This window comes from Cryptomeria japonica, chromosome 3 (genome assembly GCF_030272615.1).
Source record: "Cryptomeria japonica chromosome 3, Sugi_1.0, whole genome shotgun sequence".
NCBI classification, from domain to species: Eukaryota; Viridiplantae; Streptophyta; class Pinopsida; order Cupressales; family Cupressaceae; genus Cryptomeria; species Cryptomeria japonica.
Window position 1 is genome coordinate 147137206 of NC_081407.1, and position 20688 is coordinate 147157893.

Genomic DNA, 20688 nt, shown 5'->3' on the forward strand with positions numbered 1-20688 from the left:
TCATCTGAGGCTGCAACTTTTCGCTTGTCATGCTTTGGGAATGGTTCCTTAAACATTTCATGTTCTTGATTGGATGAGTGCCCTTTAATCTCAATGTCACCCCTATCAATGAGATCTTATATGATGTTCTTCAGTCGATGTCAATTTCTTGTCTTATGACCCTTGCTCTTATGAAATTAACAATATTTATCATCATTCCACCAATTTGGTTTAACCTTTGGTTCATATGGAGGAAAATCTGGAATAGTGATTACCTTGTTTGCCACTAGCTTTTTGAAAACTGACTCAAGTGGTTCTCGCAATGGAGTGTTCTTCCTTCGTGATTTAGAAGTTGTTTGAGTATTCACCTGATTTGATCCAAAAAAAAATGAATTTGGGTCGCACTATATTGGCATCAACAACACCATCATTGACTGTGTTCTTGTTTTTATTCCAAAATCTTGGCTTGTCTTTTCTTTTAAAGTCATCTTTGTTTTCCTTGAATATCTTAATGACTCCTTTTTCAATTAGGACCTTCTCTATTGCTAAGCCTTTTTCAATGACGTCCTTAAAGGTGGACAAACAAGCTTTCCTTAGATCATAGCCAATGTCTTTGTTAACATTTTGGGTGAACATTTCTACCATTTGTTTTTGTGGAATTTCACAAGAGCATCTGCTGGCTAGATTCCTCCATCTTTGTAAAAATGATGCAAAAGACTCCATCTTTTTGCTTGGTGTTGCACAAAGTAGTGACTGATATGTCTATCTCTATGTTGTAGGAGAAATTATGAATAAATGCCTCTGCTAAGTCACCACATGACTTAATACCAGGTGGAATTTGGGAGAACCATTCCATAGCGTGATCACCTAGGATCTGTGGGAATAATCTCATCAAATATGTCTCTTCTAAAGCTACCTCAATGCAAGCTGTGAAAAACTATCTTATGTGTGCCTTAGGATCCAATTTTCCTCTATACTTATCAAACTTAGGTGTCACAAAGTATGTAGGAAAAGGAGGCATTGGATTGCTCTTGTCAAATGGATAAGGACATATGTCTCTCATTGTGTATGTTGGCTTCGGTGTATTTATGTCCTCCATTTTCTTTTGTAAGTCCTTGATTTGTTGCTCCAAATTGTTCTTAGGTGGAGATCGACTTCTTGGACTATACCCTATGCTTGAGGCACCAATTGGAGGAGGAGCATGTTGCATATATGGATGATATTGATCATACACATGTTCATATGGAGGAGGTCTATAGTGATGCTGCATATATGGACCACTTGGTATAGATTCATGTTGAGGAATGAAATATCTATTTTGTCTATGTATACCATACTCTACAGGCATGTCATGTTCTAATGTGTTGCCCCCAAATTTGACACGGGGTTTCCTTATGTCCAAATTTTGAGCATGCCTTTGAATATCCAATTGCTTTGGTGGTTGATCCTTAGCATTGATATGTGATTGAGCATATTTCTTTGCATAAGACTTCCATAATGGTCTGTGAAGGTGAGTATCATATGCTTGACCATGTGTATGTGGGACCTCTGGTTTTTGAAACAAAGATTATGGTGATTCAGGCACAAGATGCGGTCTTCTATTGCCTCCACTATTAGGCCTCCTTTGATCCATGTTGGAGTGAGGTTGTTGCAAAGGTCGATTTTTCATTATTTGAGACATGTCAAAATCACAAGGTATCTTGGCTCCACTTTGTGCCATCATTTGTAAGAAGTATTGTCTATCCCTCCTCATTATTTCCTCAACCAATTGATTGAAATGGGGATCCATAATGGATTCTTCCACATCTGCTGAATGTACTGAAAAGTTGTCCATATCATCATTGTGTGTATCATTGTTGTTTGTAGTGTCCATATTCTCAACATTTGGAATGTTTCTATAGGCATCCATGTCAGGTAATGTAGTATGATCAGAATTGAAAAAGATATCATTGTCATATTCATAGGAACTCATGCTTGCAGACTCTTGAGCCTCTTTAACTTTTCTCCTAGATTTTTGGGAACGAGTTTCAACCATGAACTAAGTATTGACCGAGATGTGTGAGACTAGATGAAAATGGAAAAAGTATGGAAGACCAAGGGTTGGATGGAATGTAAATGAATCTGAAGTTTACTTGCAATGTCCAAAGTGTAAGACCAAGTATGTATGTAGTAGAGTAGGTGTGACTTCCAAAGAGAGGATAGTTTCTCTTGATGAGGTAAGTTGACCTTGACTCTAAGTAAGACCAAATGAGACCCAAAGGTGATAGACCTTGATGAGGGACCACTTAGAAAAATGTTGTTGTATGTAGTGTGTTGACAAAGTATGATGAGGACAAGCAAGTGACCTTTTGACTCAAGTTTAGACAAATGTAAATTTAATGCAAGATGTAAAGCAATGATGGACTTTGTGAGACCCAAAGACAAGTTGAATGCTAGATGAAAACCTAGAGAAACAACTTAGGAAGCTCAAGAATTCTGAAACTGATTGCTCTTATTTGCTGGACTGTAAAATTTTTCCAATTTGTGAAGTTGTTGGTTGTGACCAAATCTGAATGTTTGACTATTTTTCATGACAAGAGGACACAATGTTGATGAGGACTCAATGTTTGCAAGTGTTTAGACTCAAAATGACTCTAAGAAAAGTGTGTTGTTTGACGTAAAAATATTTTGCATACACTTGAAGACACAAAAGACACAATGTTTTGCTGTTTGGTCTTGAATGCTTTGAATGTTTAAAATAAGTCAAGCACAATTCTTATGACTGGCCAAGACAATAGTTGTTGATCCCACATGAGGTTTTACCCCCGAGGCTACACTATTCAGAGTAGATACTTAGATGCTTGACCTCACTGGCTCCACCTTTAGCACTCACTTCTTGGGTCAGCCAAGCATCAGTCCCCACGAAAACTCCCCATGGTGAACTTTGTATCTCTACTAAGAACCATATGTGTGTGGGCCGCTACCAGAGGTCCGACCTCCTACCTCAACAACTAGAAGGATTTTGGCTTCTAAAACAAAAAGGTGCTAGTAAGGGCATCCGCCCATGTGGCCATACATGTGGCACTTTGAGCTCTGTAAATATAGAAGGCTCCTAGCCGGTAAGGGTTACACCCTATAATTGATCAAATAAATTTGATCAAACGGGTTTATGGGGAGACATAGTGTCGGTATGAACTAATCAGCACATGTTATCCATAGTTTTCACCATGAATATAGTTGTTTATAATTGTTCGGAAGAGGTGGGTTTTCCTCACTACCACTTGGGTCATTTTCTTCTCACTAGTAGTCCTAACGACCACATGGGAAGACAGGCCCTCTAAAGATTAAACAAAAAGAGCCTGTTGCTCAAGACACAAAAGACAATGATTCAATTTTAGTGCACCAATTGAAGTGTTTGCTAGTCTATGAAAACAAGGCACACAATAAAAATCCAAAAACCCTTGCCAAGGACCTGCAACAAAGATTTATTAGTAGTTTGGATTGTTTGAAATAATCACCCCTTCCTGCATGCACACAAGTTAGGTAAATTTTAGATCCAAAAGACTTTGTGAAATAGGGGCCTTCAACAATGCATTTTGTTGACCAATTCAAATATCTGATTCATCATAAAAAAAGACCACCTGTAAAATTTCAAGAGATTTCCAAAAATGTAAGAAAATCCAAAAAAATTGCTAATTTGCTCCAAAAATTAATTTTTTATAAAAAATCATAAAAAATTCATATAAAATTCACAATCGATCCAAAAAATATGAAATTTTTACTAGAGAGTCTTGATGGTCTTTCAAACTTGCATAAAAAAATTTCTGCAACACATCCAAGCAGTTTGTGAGATATGAGAAAAATAATGCAAAACCCTAATTTTCAAAGATCTGATTTTTGAGGAATTAATTTGCATAAAATTTAAAATCACAAAGAATAGATCCTATGGATAATTCTGAGATATTTCTAAAAATGTAAGAAAATCCAAAAAATTCGCTAATTTTCCCTCAAAATTAATTTTTTATGAAAACGCATAAACAATTCATATAAAGTGAATAAGCAATCCAAAAAATCTAAAATTTTTATGGAGTCCTTCTAATACTTTTCCTAACTTGCACAAAAAATATGATGCCAAAATTCAAAGCCGTTTGTGAGATCTAATCAAAATAAGGAAAAACCCTAATTTTTAAAGATCTAATTTTTAGGGAAATATTTTGCATCAAAATTAAAACCACAAGGAATAGATTTTATGTATAATTATGAGATATTTCCAAAAATGTAAGAAAATCGGAAAAATTCTCTCATATGCTCTCAAAATTAATTTTTTATGAAAAATCATAAAAAATTCATAGAAAATGAAAATGTGCTCCAAAAATTCTGAATTTTGGATTGAGAGCTCCTAATACTTTCTTAAACCTGCAAAAACAATTTGGTACAAAATTTCTAAACTGTTTGTGAGATATGATCAAATCTCTCCAAGATCTTGATTTTGTGTCCAAAACCCTAGCTGCACAAGGTTATTCTCCAAATTGTTTTACAAAACAGCAATATAGGGTTAGAAAAATCTACAAAAAACATAGATCTAACAAAAATCCATGTCCCATGGGGCATGCCAAAATGTTTATGGTGAAAATGGATAACAATAATAACGATATTGAAAGGTTAAATGAATTAAACCACAAAACCCTAGCCTAACAACAACAAAGATCCACCATAACATATGAAGATTACCTAAGACAATGCAAATCAAATGAAATCACAAAGATTATACCATCACATGTCTAATAGGGTTTGGATCTCCATTCTTCCTATCTCCATTGATCTTGCTTGATATATTTGCTCTCAGATTTTATGTGCACAAGAGCTCAACAAAGAACGAAATGTGGTTGCAAGTAGGATTGCCTATGTTCAAAAGCGTAGTGTAGTCAAGTAGTCAATGGGGGGCTTGATAATGAAGGAAGCGTCTCCTTATATAGAAGACACTATATGAAATGGAGGGATAAGATTGAGAGGTGTAAAAGGAGGTCAGCTATGATTAGAGGGTAGGTAAAAGAAATAATAAAATAATGAAAGGGGTAGGTAGTGTATGAATTAAGAGATGAATGACATGTGTCATGGGTAGAAAAGGTTAATGACTTAATTAAATAAATAAAGATTTATTTAATTAATAGGAGTGAGATCAATTATATAAATAAGATATTTATTTAATTTAGGAAAAGGATAATTTAAATAAATAAATGTATTTATTTAAATGAGAAATAAGGCTAGAAGAGGATAAATGAATTAATTAAATAAATAAAGATTTATTTAATTAATAGAAGAATTAAGTTTAGATAATTAAATAAATAAAATATTTATTTAATTAGACATGACAATTTTAGGTGTCTACACCAGGTATTCTAGCCATCCCTTAGCCGGGTGATCCTTAGTAGGATCGACTCCTAACAGAACCTATTGTAATAGTCTTTAACCGGTCTAGGCTCCTAACAGAGCGGACTTCTAAAGAGTTCAAAAACAGCTTGTGGGTATTTATCCCCACTGGTTTTTCCCAGTTGGGTTTCCACGTGAAAAATATGTGTGTCATATGTGATGTCTTTTTCATGTGATGCTTTGTTGTTTTGTATCAAGCGGTGAATCATGTTGATCTAGCAAGTTATTATATTTTCTGATGACAGATTACCTGTCTATGCACAAGAATAATGTGGAAATGAGGGTGTAGGTTGTGTGGTAAGATAAGTGTTTCTGGTTTATATCTTTCACAGTCTCATTGTGCTTAACCGGTAGTAATTTGGTTTATGACCGGTGTTAGTGATTACCAGTCAAGTTCACTATTTGCAGTCAAACCGGTTCAAGAAAAGTTTTTATACCTATACTGATTCACCCCCCCCCCCCACTCTCAGTACTGGTTTGGTACTCACCGTTCATCATTGTGTTATCAGTGATATTGAATATTCTCCATTCTCTCGATCTCTTAGCTGCATTTGTTTTTCCATACTTGAAAAAATTTAGGCAAATGATTTTTCTTTGGATTGTGTGTTCAAAGATGATGCCTCCCTATTATGAGGAACAATGACCTCTTGAGTTGGTTTGAGATTACTATAGTACTAAAATGGATTTCAATCTGCTGAGATCGTGATTTCCTTCCATTGTAGGGAAATTTTAGACACTGATGATATGTTGATGGAACAACTTGTATGTCATGTATCCAGGGTCTTCCCAAGAGTATGTTGTATGATAAGTCCAAGTCTAGAACTTGGCAGGCTGTGTCTTTCTGCAAAAGTCCCACTCTGATGGGTAACATCACAATTCCTTTAGAGGAACGCTCTTCTTCATCATATTCTTTGATGGTGATCTTTTTCTGAGGATCAATTGCATCTTTAGAATAACCTAGAGCATAGACAAGACTCAAAGAGAAAATGTTTAAGCCAGATCCTCCATCTGTTAGGACACGTTTAACTTGCATTTTATGAATCAGGACTTTGATATGCAAGGGAGCATTATGGGGATGTTGCAAGGACATGCCATCTTCTTCAGTGAATGATAAGAAGTGATGGGTTGTGAGATGTCCCACCATGGTTTGAAATTGATCTATATCAAGATCTTTAGACACTGTTGTATCTATTAATGCTCATTCAAGAATTTATTTGTGTGCAGGTGAAAGCTTTAAAATTTCTAAGATGGATATTTGCATAGGTGTTTTCTTTGATTGATCCACTAGATTATATTGTTTTATAGTGGATGACATGTTAGTGGTAGGATTCGAAAAAATAGCTTTAGCTTTGCTTCTTGTGATAGCATGAGCAGGTTCTTGATGTTGCTTTTCTTTAACTACAATCACATTTACCACATTATCATATATATGAGCATAATTTACCTTTGCTTTACCCTTACCATTATGTGTTGCTGATGACTCACCCTTCTCATTGTTTGGAAGCAGAGTTTTAAAAGCTGTATTAGATTTGTTTGTCGTATGTCCATCCACAGTTATTACTCCATTATCAATCAAATCTTGGATGACATGTTTCAACCACTGACAATTATTTGTGTGATGTCCCTTGTTTCGATAGAAATCACAATAATGGTTATCGTTCCACCAAGAGGGCTTCACTTTAGGTTCATAGTTCCTTCCTTCTGGCAAAGTAATAAATTTGTTTGCGAGAAGTGTCTTTAGTGCTGACCCAAGTGGTTCATGAATGTTTGTAAATTTCTTTCGGAAGAAATTGTTGAAAGTTGATTTTTTGTGATTGTTGTTTTGTTGAGCTACTATTGAGTGAGTGGATAAATTGAAAACTAGTTGTTTTGGTTTTAAATTATTGTTATCCACTATTCCATCATTGATGACATTTCGATTCCTATTCCAAAATTTAGGCTTATCAGTGTTATTGTTGCTAACATTATTGTTAGGAGGATTAACTCCTTCTTTGTATAGCTTCAACTCACCTTTCTTTACCATAGCTTCTTCCATTCTGATACCATTACCAATCATCTTTTCAAAATTTTGATGGAATTGCATTTTGAGATGATAGCTCATTTGTCCATTTAGGTTGTCGATGAATATGTCTATTTTCTCATATCCTGAGATCATTCAAGGATATCATGAAGCTAACTGTATCCATCTCTATAGAAATGTCATGAAAGGTTCTCCACTCTTTTGTTTAGTGTTACATAAATCGAGCATTGTTACCTCATGTTGAATGTTGTAGGAGTATTGTGAAACAAACTTATCCACCAATTCTGTGAATGATCTAATTCCAGGCGGAAGTTTGGAGAACCATTCCATAGCTAGTCCAATTAAGCTCTTTGGAAATAATCTCATTAGGTAGGTATCCTCATGTGCAAACACCATACTCAGCATGCAAAATTCTCATATATGATCTTGGGGATCAGTGCTTCCATTATATTTATCATATCGAGGAGTTTCACAACCTATAGGAAATGGTATCATGTTTAGATTTCTATCAAATGGGTAAGGACAAATTTATTGAAGCGAGTATCTTCTAATAGTTCCTCTCTTCATATCTTGAATTTGTGTTTGTAGCATTTGCATTTGTTGTGTAAGAACTGTGATAGGATTATCAACATGATTTGTCCTTGTATAACCATGAGTGTGTGTTCTAGTATGATCATGATCTCTTCTTGTGTCATCTTGACCCCTTGTGTCCTCATTAGATTTGACATGGTTGAGAATTTCTACGTCATCCTTTTTGGGAATGGAAGTTTCCTCATTAGTTCTTGTGTTATTAGGAATTGATGTGTCATTCATTTTGAGACCAAAAATATCCTCATGTCGTTCATTATCAGGGGAAGAGTCACTTCTCTTTTGTGCTAATTTTCTCACATCAAAATATTGGGGGAGTGTGGCACCAGATTTAGCTAACATTAGGAAGTATTTTTCTTTTTCTCCCTCCAATATTTTTGCCATAAATTTATAGAATTTAGGATCTTGTTTGATTTCTTGGAGATGTTGTTTTGTTATTTCACCTTCTTCTTGTATTTCATTTTCGGGTTCCATGTTTCTATAATCTTTAGTTATTTTCAATGTTTCGATTTCCATTTCTGTGCTCTAGTTAAAACAGACATACACATGTGTTAGATATTGTGCAAGGATTCGATTGTCTAAAAGTTGTTTCGATAAGTGATCAACTGTCAATGTAAATGTGATAGAGTGATATGACATGAAAAATATGATTCAAGTGTTTAAAAGTTTTCAAGTTTTTTGATCTTTGGTTTTGGAGTGCAATGATGATGATTTTGATAAAAACCAAGTCCAATAGGAATGATATATCCTACAATGTGGGACAAGGTTATCATGACCAAGCGTTGTAGTTTTGTGATTGAGGATGATTCATCCTGATGAGAAACTATGTTTTGGGTGATTATTTTATCAAATAGGGTGATAATACACTTTGAGATGTTTAGATCCTGAACTTGTTGAAGGTGACTACTTGAAAATCTTGAGGTGTCTATTTCTAGAATCTGATTTGACAAATGATAACTTGACCAAGCGAACCAAGAAGACAATCTAAGCACAAAATCACAGATATCAAGTGTTTATGCTCACTATAAATTGACCAAGCTAATATGACAGATCTGAAAATGACATGCAAGCAAGACAGCTCTGGATTGACATAGAAAAAAATTTGTATGATAGTTTAGACAGCCCATACAACAATTTAGATAGGTCCATATGATAAACTAGAAATATAGCATGACAAAGGCATAAAATCGTACGAGCTTTCTCACAGAACCAAACAACAAAAGATAACACAAAATCCTCTGTTAAACTAACTAGTACAACAATTCTCCCCGAACCAAATGATAAAATAGAAAACTTGTACGATTGAGGACAAAAGAGAGACAAAAATTTTGTTTGGACAAATTTTTGATCAATGAAGTTTGATGTTTTGCTTATGTTTTCTAGTTTTAGATGTTTGATTTTTTGTTTCAGGGATGAAGACACAACAAACACGGGATATGATAAGTGACCTCAAGCACAACACACTAAATCCTAAGGAAGTTGGCTGAGAGAGAAAACCTTTTCTTGCAAACTTAGGTACACACCCAATAGATAATCAGAATATGGCCACTGAGTCTCATGAAATGGATTCTCAACATTGTATTATCTGACTCCAAATGCTAATGGGGGCACGATATGGCAAGTGTCTTGGGAGAGTTACTATCTCTCTTGCACAAAGATTATCCCCCTTTTAGAGGTGAATCAGGTAGCTTCTATCTTAGGGTTCGTAGTAAGGGTTTCCGTTTGAAATTACCCCTTGTAGTCACACAAGTGCAATTGAGGCCTATAGCCCTACAAGGTACCAAAACAAGAAGTAGTCATGCAAGCATTATTGAGACCATGAGGCCCTACTAAACGTACAATATGAGATATCCCAAAAGAGAAAACTCAAATAATCCCATCCTCCAAGACTTTAATCCTGCAAGGCCTATTTTTTAGAGTGAGTTGGAAAGCTTAGGTCTAGATGTACTCACTTGGGTCATTCTTACAGGGTGATTACTTTTTCCCACTGTGACAGGCTCGCTAAAGGTAATGAAATCTGAAACATAGAAGAGCTTCAAGGGTTGGGATTTCTGATTGTCCAAATGGACAAGAGCATACTCTCCTACCTTTTAGACAACTTCTCAAACATAGAAAACAAAATGTTCATTTACCATTAGCAAAATAAGTGTGCCTACAAAACTTAAAGAAGACACAAAGTTTGGTTGAGGTCTCCTTAGGTAACCTGCAAAACAGATACGTTAGTAGTCATGTTGTTTTGATGAAATGGAAATTTGACAAGTGTAATCTTCGACAATCATCTTGCAAAAACTAGTTAGGTTGCTAGAAAATTTCACAAATAGACTAGGGTTAGCATTAGTAATAGCCAAATTGAAGCATGAAAACCCTAAATTGTAATTTGTTTTGAAAACACAGAAGCAAAATTTTGTACGAGTATTCTCACCTTCTCGTACGAGTATTCTCACATGCTCATACAAGTACACAAAGAAACTTGTACAATGCTGCAAAGGAACTCGTACAAGATTCTGAATCAGACCCTGCTAGAAACCTATGAGAGTGAAAATTTGATGATACTAAGAGACCAAAAAAGAGATTTCCGGCCCCACGGTGGGCGCCAAAATGTCGTGTCTGTGAAGTGTGGTACCTACAGCTGCAACAAAAACACTCAATAGATCATTACAAGTATGGTTAACAAATTAAAAGAAAATGAAAGATAAACCATGACAAAGTGACCTATCACCTCCTAAGAGATGCGAGTATGGATTTGCTCTCAAATCTGGTTAAGTAATCCCAGTGACTTGACTACACCTAGATGGAGGATTGGAAATGATGATGATATGCAAGCTAGATGAGAATTATTATACTAGATTAATCCAAGAGTCTAATTAAGCTAATGAAATGCATGATTAAGCTATGATGATGATGCAATTAAGCTAGAATAGAGATTAATTAAGCTACACGATTCAACAATTATGCTAGAAAATGATCAAATTATACTAGATCTAAGATGCAATTGCCTACAATAACAATGCTCAAATGATATGATAGAATGGATATTCCTATAGTAATAATGCTTAAATTAATATGAGATGGGATCCCTTATGCTCCAAAATAGGGGATATTTATAGGATTTCCAAGGTCATAGGTGAGGTGGCAAGAATCAACGGTCAAGATTGAATCTGAAGATATCAGGGGTGAAATTGGAGGAGGTTGTAGAAGATGTTGGAGGAAGGGACACTTGTCATCTTTGTGTTGACAAGTGTCAAGGAGCCTTGCTCATAAGAGGGCAAGTGTCCAAGAGAGGAGACATGTGGACAAAGTGCCATGTGTCTCAAGGGAAGAATATCCACACCATAGGAGGTTAGGATAAGGATGTTAGGATGTGCAAGATAGGATAGGGTTAGTTAAACCCAAGGCTAGGTGGAATGAGCTAGGTTAGAGGGATGGTTAGGTTAGGTAGTTAGAAGTTAGGAGGCATGTGGGTAATTTGAATTTAAAAATTCAAATAATAGGAAAAGACTAATTAATTTTTAACAACTCATAAATTGATTTGTTTTAATTAATTAGGGGATTAGAAGAATTGATTTAAATGGGGGGAGGACTAATTAATTTGAATTAATTAATAAAAGGAGACCATTGAAATGAACCTATTAAATAAATCTTTAGATTTATTAATAAGTAGATGAAATGGATTTAATCAAATTGCTAATGAATTCAATTCAATTGGGAAGGGGGATTAATTAAATAATTGCTTATTTAATTAGCTATCTTTATACCATTTTTAGGTGTATACAATTGGTATACCTTTTAGCCAATCACGGTTGTAAAAAAATTAACATCATCCTCTTTTATCGTGTTGATCTTCATTGATCTCCCATCAAACTTTGCACTAGTTAGTTTATTCACGGTAGGGTGTGTTACCTTCTGCAACCCTGACTTTTCACCAGTTTGGTTTAAATAGGTTACTGTCCTAATCACATCAGTAGTGATCTTGTATGGTTGGTCAAGCCACATGAATTCAACATGGATCCTACTTAACACATACCTTACCCATTTCTTCTCATCAAATGTCGAAAAGTTTACAAATTGTGTGAAACCCTTTCTCTAAGCTGGACAAATTCTGGATTGGGATTGCCGATCTCATCCATGATGTTGTCAGTATACAAGTCAAAGATGTCCTCAGAGCCGGTTTCCTCAAATTCACAGTGAATGTAGGCTCAAACATCATCAACATGAAATACACCATGTAGAATGAAATAAAAAGCTCCAACTGGGTCGACTTCAATGGATTTGTAGGGGTGTTTCTTAAATACAGGACGGGTCCTATCCTTGACCTCAACAACTAGTGGAGTAGCAATAGAGGATGCAGATGCCATTTCAAATTCTTAGAAAATCAGACTCAAAAAATGCCCTTTGAAAAATACCTCAACCAACTAACGGATGCCCTAGATCTCTTGCGGGATCATTTTTGTTCTTTTATCGCTTGGAAAATTTGATCGCCTTGTTCTTCAGCTCGAAAACACTATTCACAAAGTTAAGAATGATTCTCATATTTTCCCTTTTAACTTTGCAAACCCTAATTTTACTTTTGAAATAAGTGCACCTCAGATATTCAACCGGATGCCCTATTTCACTACCGGTTGCTCAAATCAGCCATCTAAATTCTGGATATCAACTGAACCTTAACTTTTATCATTTGTAATTCATTGACTATAGATCTCATCAAGGGGTACTGCTGTTGGACATTTGGAGGAATTGATTATGTATTATATTGATGTTTTGTCATTGATGTCAACACTAGCTGTTTTGGTTCCTTTACCGGTATCCTTTTGGTCCCGGTAGATTGTTTGGTTTCTGGTTGGATTAGATCATGATGATCTGGTATACTCTGGTATGCTTTGGATTTTAGAATTGGCTTAGATCTTCTATTCGTGCTACTCAGATTCATGTTAAGTTAGTTTGTTTTTATTTGGTGATCGGATGCTATCTTATATGCTGGTAAGCTTGGTTTGTTGATCTGGTGAGGGATTCACCAATAGAGCTTTGTTGAAGATATTTTGATTTTATGCTTAAGTGGTATTGGTACAGCTTATGGTAGAGATTCAGGATGCTAATGGTGATTGTGTTCGAGACTTGGCTGATTGGGATCATTTCTTTAGCGTGTGTGTGGACGTAAATTGGGTCCGGGTCTATCTAGGTTTTAGACCGACTTAATGTAACGTGTTGTTTGGACTTCTTGATGTGCTTCCAGGATTTCTTATGGGTTAGATATTATTTGTTTGGTCTCAGGATGACATGTTTTGTAATTTTATAATTACTTTATTATTTGGTGGTTGACCTTATTGTTTATGGTCGAGGGTTTGTATATATATGATGTAAGATCTCTTTGTAGATAAGGAGATGGAATATAAGGAATAGGGAAAGGATGTATAGGAGCAAATAATGTAATAATCATTCATGTAGAGGATTTGGTCGATCATTGGTGATCAAGTTGGGTTTATGTAAGAGGATTAAGTCCTCTGGTATTGAGCTTAACCAGAACTATATTCAGGCATAGGAGATGCTAACATTGTAGTTCATTCTTCCTTCCAGATTGTAGTCTAGATTTCTATGTAGTTAGTGAGACTCCTTTTGTAATGACCAGTGTGCTCTAGGTTGTTGGTCTTCCTACAAGTGCAGGCCCCTCAATTTGTAATCACATAATTATTGCAGAAGTATTATCTAACTATGGGTAGTCTTCCCACCATGGTTTTTCCCTTTACCAGGTTTTCCACGTACAAATCTTGGTGTCATGTGGATGGTATTTATTCTCTAATTGTTGCTTGTGCTTAATTGGTAAATCTGCTATTTTAGTAATTGGTTTATGCATTCCGGTATTGATCTTATGTGTTCTGGTATTATATTTTTAATTTCTTAAAGTTCCATTAATTTGGTGACAACTGATTCACCCCCCTCCCTCTCAGTTGTCTTCCAGTTATTTTAACTATCTAACAATTGGTATCAGAGCTTTGGTCCTCTTTGCAGAAGGTTAACCGCTTGAGGAAGACCCTATGGCGACTAACAATTCAAGTTAATCTAGCTCATTTGTTGCTATCTTTTGGAGAGATATTCTTAGGCTTGATGGAACAAATTACAGAGTATGGAAGATTCAGATGGAGACTCATCTGAGATGTCTTGGTAAGGAAATTTGGGAAATCATAGAGAATGGTGTTACACCTTTTAATCCGGCATCTAACAATCCTCCTTCGACAAACTTGGATAAGGAGCTTGAGAATGATTGTAGAGCTAGAGAAGCTCTCTTGTGTGCACTTTTTGATCAACAAATAATGAGATTGACTGAGAAATCATCAGCGAAGGCTATATGGGACAAGTTAAAGACTCTTAATTAAGGTGACCTTAATGTTAAGATTGCTAAACTTGATGGTTACTGGGTGAGATATGAAAATTTGAAGATGGAAGAAGATGAAAGGATTATTGCATTCATGGAAAGGGTAAATAAAATTGTCATGTGAATTCAATGTTGTGGTGGAACTCTGAGTGAAGATGAAATAATTTCTAAAGTACTGAGAGCTTTACCACTGGCTTATAAGATGAAGGCTACTACAATTAATGAATTAAGAACTATGGCTAATACTTCTGTCAATAGAGATACCTTGGTTGGGAAATTATCTGGTTTTGAGCTTGAAGAATTTGGACCTTCTAGAGTTGTGAAGTCTGAACCCGCTTTTCATGCAATTACATCATCAACCGACAAGAAAGATTGGAAAGCTTTGTATGCAAGGAATTGGATGATATGAAAAGGGAAGATGAAGAATTTGAGCAACTTGAAGCCCTATTTGCTAGAAGAGTACCTAAAGGACCGGTAGGAAGTAAGTATGAAGGAAAATCACCTTTTAAATATTTTACATGTAATAAAATAGGTCATTTTGCATCTAGATGTTCTGAAAGGAATTCAAGATTTGAAGAAAAATCTAGAAGATATTTTAAGTCTAACTCTAGATATTAGAACAAGTATAAGTATGGTAAAAATAGAGATAAATCATGTTACTTTGTGGATGAGGAAGGTGTGACTCATTCTAATGATGAACCAACACAAGACTCTGCTAGTGGTTCTGACAATGGAAAGGAATGGGTGTTCTTGGCTATCAAGGAAGATGATCTGACATTGGAAGAGAATGAGAAGGCCCTTGCTGCAAAAATTAAAGATAAGGATGAATGGGTAATTGATAGTGGATGTTCACATCATATGACTGGAGATAAAAGGAAGTTTCTATCTTTGTAAGAATTTGATGGTGGTCTGGCTAGATTTGGAGATGACAAAGCATGCATAATGAAAGGAAAAGGAACTATATCATTAGATGGTAAGCACAATACTGATAATGTTTATTATTTTGAAGGTTTAAGGCATAATATTTTGAGTGTAGGATAGTTAGTGATAAGGGATTTCAATTACAATTCAAGGATGGAAAATGAAAAATCATTAATAGATCGGGATTGTAGATTGCAACTGGTACTTGGACAAAAGGTAATATATTTCATTTGAGTTCTGGTGAGAAGACATGTTTGATTGCACAAATTGATGAGAGTTGGCTATGGCATAAAAGGCTATGTCATTTGAATTTTGATTGCATGGTAAAGATCAGTTCAACTAAGGTAGTTAGAGATATACCTAAGATTGTGAAGCCCTATAATCTGGTATGTAAGGAATGTCAAATGGGAAAATAGGTCAGAACCTCTTTTAAGTGTATACAAGACAAATAAAATGATGTTCTTGATCTTATTCATATTGATTTGTGTGGCTCTGCTAGAATTAAAAGTTTTCAAGGTGATAGATATTTTATGGTAGTAATTGATGATTATTCTAGAATGATGTGGGTTACTTTTCTAAGAGAGAAATCTGAGGATTTTGAAAAGTTTAAAATCTTTAAAGATAAAGTTGAAACTGAGACATGATTGAAGATTAAATGCTTAAGGTCAGAGCATGGTGGAAAATTCACATCCAATGAGTTTAATAACTTTTGTGAGAAGCATGGCATAAGGAGATAATTTTATACTCCCCGGACACCTCAGCAGAATGGAGTTGTGGAAAGAAAGAAAAAAACTATCTTGGATGCTGCTAGAACATTCAACAAAGTTCATATCAAAGGGGAAATTGGTAAGACACCTTATGAATTATGGTTTGGAAATACACCTACAGTTAAGTACTTCAAAATATTTGGTAGTAACTGTTATATCAGGATAGATGATTTCATTGGTAAATTTGATCCTAGATGTTATAACAAAAGATTACAGAGAATTGTGGAGAGCACTAATGTCAAGGTGGATGAGCAAAATAGAAGTCAAATCATAATTTATGAGCAAGAGCCGACAGTGGAAATGGTCATAACTAAACTAGTAACACCTTTACTAAAACAAAATGTTGAACCAGTTACTCCGGTAGTATCAAAAAATTCAACAGTAACTAAAGAACAGGAAAGAGGAACAAAGAATCATAAGAATCCTAGCTGTGTAAGGTTGAATCATTTAGAAGATCAGATTATTGGGGATAACAACAATGGAGTCATGACAAGAAGAAAATTGGTATCTAATGAGGGATATTTAATTTCTCAAGTTGAATTGGTATCAGTAATTGAAGCGTGTAAAGATGAATGTTGGATGAAAGCTATGGAAGAAGAATTAGATCAGATAAAAAAGAATAACACATAGATTTTAGTTCCCCGACCTAAAAATAAAAATGTTATTGGAACTAAATGGGTATTTATGAATAAATTAAATGAAGATGGACAAGTTGTAAGGAATAAAGCTAGATTGGTTTGTAAAGGATATTCTCAGAAGAAAGGAATTGATTATTGATGGGATGAGGTTTGGGATAGACTAGCCTAGTCTATGCTCTTGGATCCTTTCCTTGGATCTCCTGGTGTTCTTCTCACACCCTAGTGTCTCTAGGACTCCCTTTTCTTGAGGAATCCCCTAACCTTGCCCAATCCACCCACCAATGAGTTGCTATGTTGCTGCTAAGGTCTCACCTACTCATGAGACTCAAAACCCCTTACTATGGCTAATAAGGGCTAAGGTTTGTTTCACACTTTCCAAGGTCTTAGAAAGGTTGTATTAGGTCTTAAACCATGTTTTACATCCTGCCATGTGCCCCCAAGAAGTTTCTAACAATTTCACTATTTTGTGTTTTTGCTTACAAAACAGGGCTACAAGGATTAAGACCAATTAGGCCTCCTACCCGGTCCTTTAGGGCTTTCTCTCACAAATGATGCATACACAACCCAAACTCCTAAAATGGACTGTGAATCAATTGGAAAGGAATCAAGGATTTTCTATTTGTTTGGGCCTCCAAGTGGCTGTACAGAGCCTAGGGCGAATTTTGGGGTTTTTAAGAGTTTTGTGAGGGTTTTGTGGTCTGCCTAGGTCACAGTGAAGGTTTTGTGTGTTAGCCACTTTGTTTGGATTGGTGGAGGCTCCTCCTTCACACAAATGATGCTTCTAACACTCCTCTACACTTCCTCCAAAGGATGCACTCACCACTATTCAACCTTTCTCTCCAAGACCTCTGCACCAACAACCATTCCTAACCGAGCACTATCTAGTCTTTCCTAGGAATGGGTCTTTGCTTGGCCTTCCTACATTTTCAAGGGCCCTAATTGCATGGGAATATAGTAAAATGTCTCCACATCCATTCCCCATGGTTTTGTGGTGGTTCCACAATGGGGAATGGAGTTAAGACTTCATTTACACAATCTTGTCCAAAACTGGACAGTAAGAAGACAGTTTTCAAACTATTTACTAACACACTCACTCTATAGGTAAAAACCTAAACTAATTGCTTGAAATGAAATTATTTACACCATGAAAAACATTCCACACAAATTTGGACATTTCTCAATCCATTAACTTTCTTGTTTTCTTCATTCAAACTGACTGGTAACAATTTTACAATCACAGTCTGATCTCTTTGCTAGGGCCGTACAATGTCTGACATCCAACCCATGAATTTAGGGTTTTCAAATACTCATACTACCTTTTCCTTGGTCTGTGTGCCCAAACTAGGGTTTTCCATGCTAACCTAAAGAACTTGACATCATGGTGGAAAAGTTGCTTGACAACTTTTAAAAGTTGTCATGCAACTTTTGCAACTTTTGAGCAACTTTCCCAATGTTGCTTTTTATGACTCCTAGACTCACAATGGGCCAACCTAAGGACACCACCATGTTAGAAAGGACCCCTAAACACTTCAAGGACACACATACCCTCCATTATCAAGAAAATCACAATCTTGACTCATGACCCCTAAGATCTCCACGAGGACCCTAACTAGGACCTAGTCTAGCACACATGAGCTCATAGCTCTTATTCATGTACAATGGCTTCATAAGAAGAATAAAACCAACAAAAAAAAGAAAGAGAAAGAGTTTTGAAGGGTTCTCCTACACCATACTCCCCCTCCATACACAACTAAGAATTATAGAAAGAGATGAGAGCCGAGTCTATTCCAAGTGCCTTGAACCTGCTCTCCTCCACCCATGTAGCTTCAGATACTAGTTGATCTACTTATTTCACTAAGTTCTCCATGTAGACCTAGTGTCTAGTTGACTTCTTCACTCTTGATTCCAAGATCTCCTCTGCTTTAGGCTTCTTCACTTGTGGTAAGACATTCACATCAAGGTCCTGCAATACCTTGGCTTGGTTCTCAGTCTGCCCTTCTATCTCACCCTTATACATGATTAGGTTAGCTACATTAAAGACTGGTGATATAGCTAAATCTGAAGGTAGTTCAACTTTGTAGGCATTCTTACCATATTGCGACAGGATTATACAAGGTCCTACCCTTCTCATCTGCAGTTTGGTAGGCTTACCTCCTTGCATCCTAGCTTTGCTCAAATGTACCATCACATAGTCACCCACCTTAAACTAAACTTCTCTCCTTTTCTCATCCACTTTGGCTTTCAATTTTTTAGTGGATTCAAGGATGGCCTTCTTAACCTGCTCTTGAGCTTCCTTGATGGTTTGAGTGAAGTCTTCTGCTTGCCCACTCTTCATTTCCAAACTACTAAGGTCTCTCAACTCACATACTCCTCTTGGATGTCTGCCATAGACAACCTCAAAAGGACTTATACCAGTGGTTCTATTCACACTATCATTATATGCATACTCTACTTGAGAAATGATTAGGTCCCATGTTTGGCCATACTCCTTAGTTAAACACCTCAACAAGCTACCTAACACCCTATTGATGACTTCAGTTTGACCATCTGTTTGTGGATGGTAAGCTGAGCTAAATGACATGTTGGTTCCTAGTCTCATCCATAATGTTTGCCAAAAATGACCCATGAACTTGTTGTCCCTATCTGAAACAATTCTTAAAGGGAGTCCATGAATCCTAAAAATCTCCTTGAAGAAGAGATGTGCAACATAGATTGCATCATGTGTAGTCTTACATGGGATAAAATGACTCATTTTGGAAAATCTATCTACTACCACATAGATGTTGTCCATACCTATTTTTGTCTTGGGAAGTCCTACTACAAAGTCCATGCTTATACATTCCCAAGGTCTATTAGGAACCGGTAATGGTTGATATAAACCGGCATTGCTTGATCCACCTTTGGCTCTTTGGCATACACCACATTGTTCTACATATCTTTTCACATCCCTTGGCAACTTTGGCCAATAGTAGTACCTTTGTACTAAATATAGGGTCTTATTAATCCCAAAGTGTCCACTCAAACTGCCATTATGTTTCTCTTGGATGAGTTTTTCCCTCATGGATCCCCTAGGTACACACAACTGGTTACCCTTGAACAAGAGACCATTTTGGAGAGTGTAATCTGCATACTTACCATGGAAATGGTTCTCAAACTCTTTGCAAACCTTGTAAGCTATTGAAAAGTCTTCATCTCCTTCATAAAGGTCTTTGAAACCTTCTATTCCTATGCTCTGCAACTGTAACTCTTGAACTGTCAACAACTTCCTGCTCAATGCATCTGCCACCTTGTTAAGCTGCCCCTTCTTATGCTTGATGGTGAAGGTGAAGGATTGGAGGTATTCCATCCATTTTATATGCCCATTGCTTAGCTTCTCTTGAGTGTTTATGTAACTCAATGCTTGACTGTCTGTGAACACTACAAATTCTTTTGGAAGTAGGTAATGCCTCCATTTTTTAAGAGACTGCACTAATGCATACAACTCTAGGTCATAGGCTGAGTACTTCTTATTTGCTTCATTAAGCTTCTCACTGAAAAATGCCATAGGTCTTCCCTCTTGACTCAACACACCACCTACTGCAACTCCACTTGCATCACACTCCAAGGTGAATAGCTTATCAAACATAGGTAGGATAAGGATGGGTTTTGTGGCTACTTCCTATTTCAACAATTGAAATGCTTTGTCTCCCTGCTCAGTCCATTCAAAATTAGTTCTAAGACCTCCTTTAATGGTGTCAAGGACTAGTGCACATATACCACTAAAATTCCTCACAAATTTCCTATAAAATTGAGCTAATCCATGGAAACTTCTAACTTCAGTCCCTATTTTAGGTGCAGGCCAATTCAAGATTGCCTCCACTTTTCTTGGATCCGTCTTCAAGGTTCCTTAAGACACCACAAATCCTAAATAAACCAGCTCTTGCTTCAAGAAGTCACACTTCTCAAGATTGATGGATAGCTTCTCCTCATGCAACCTTTCTAAAACTAACCTCAAATGCT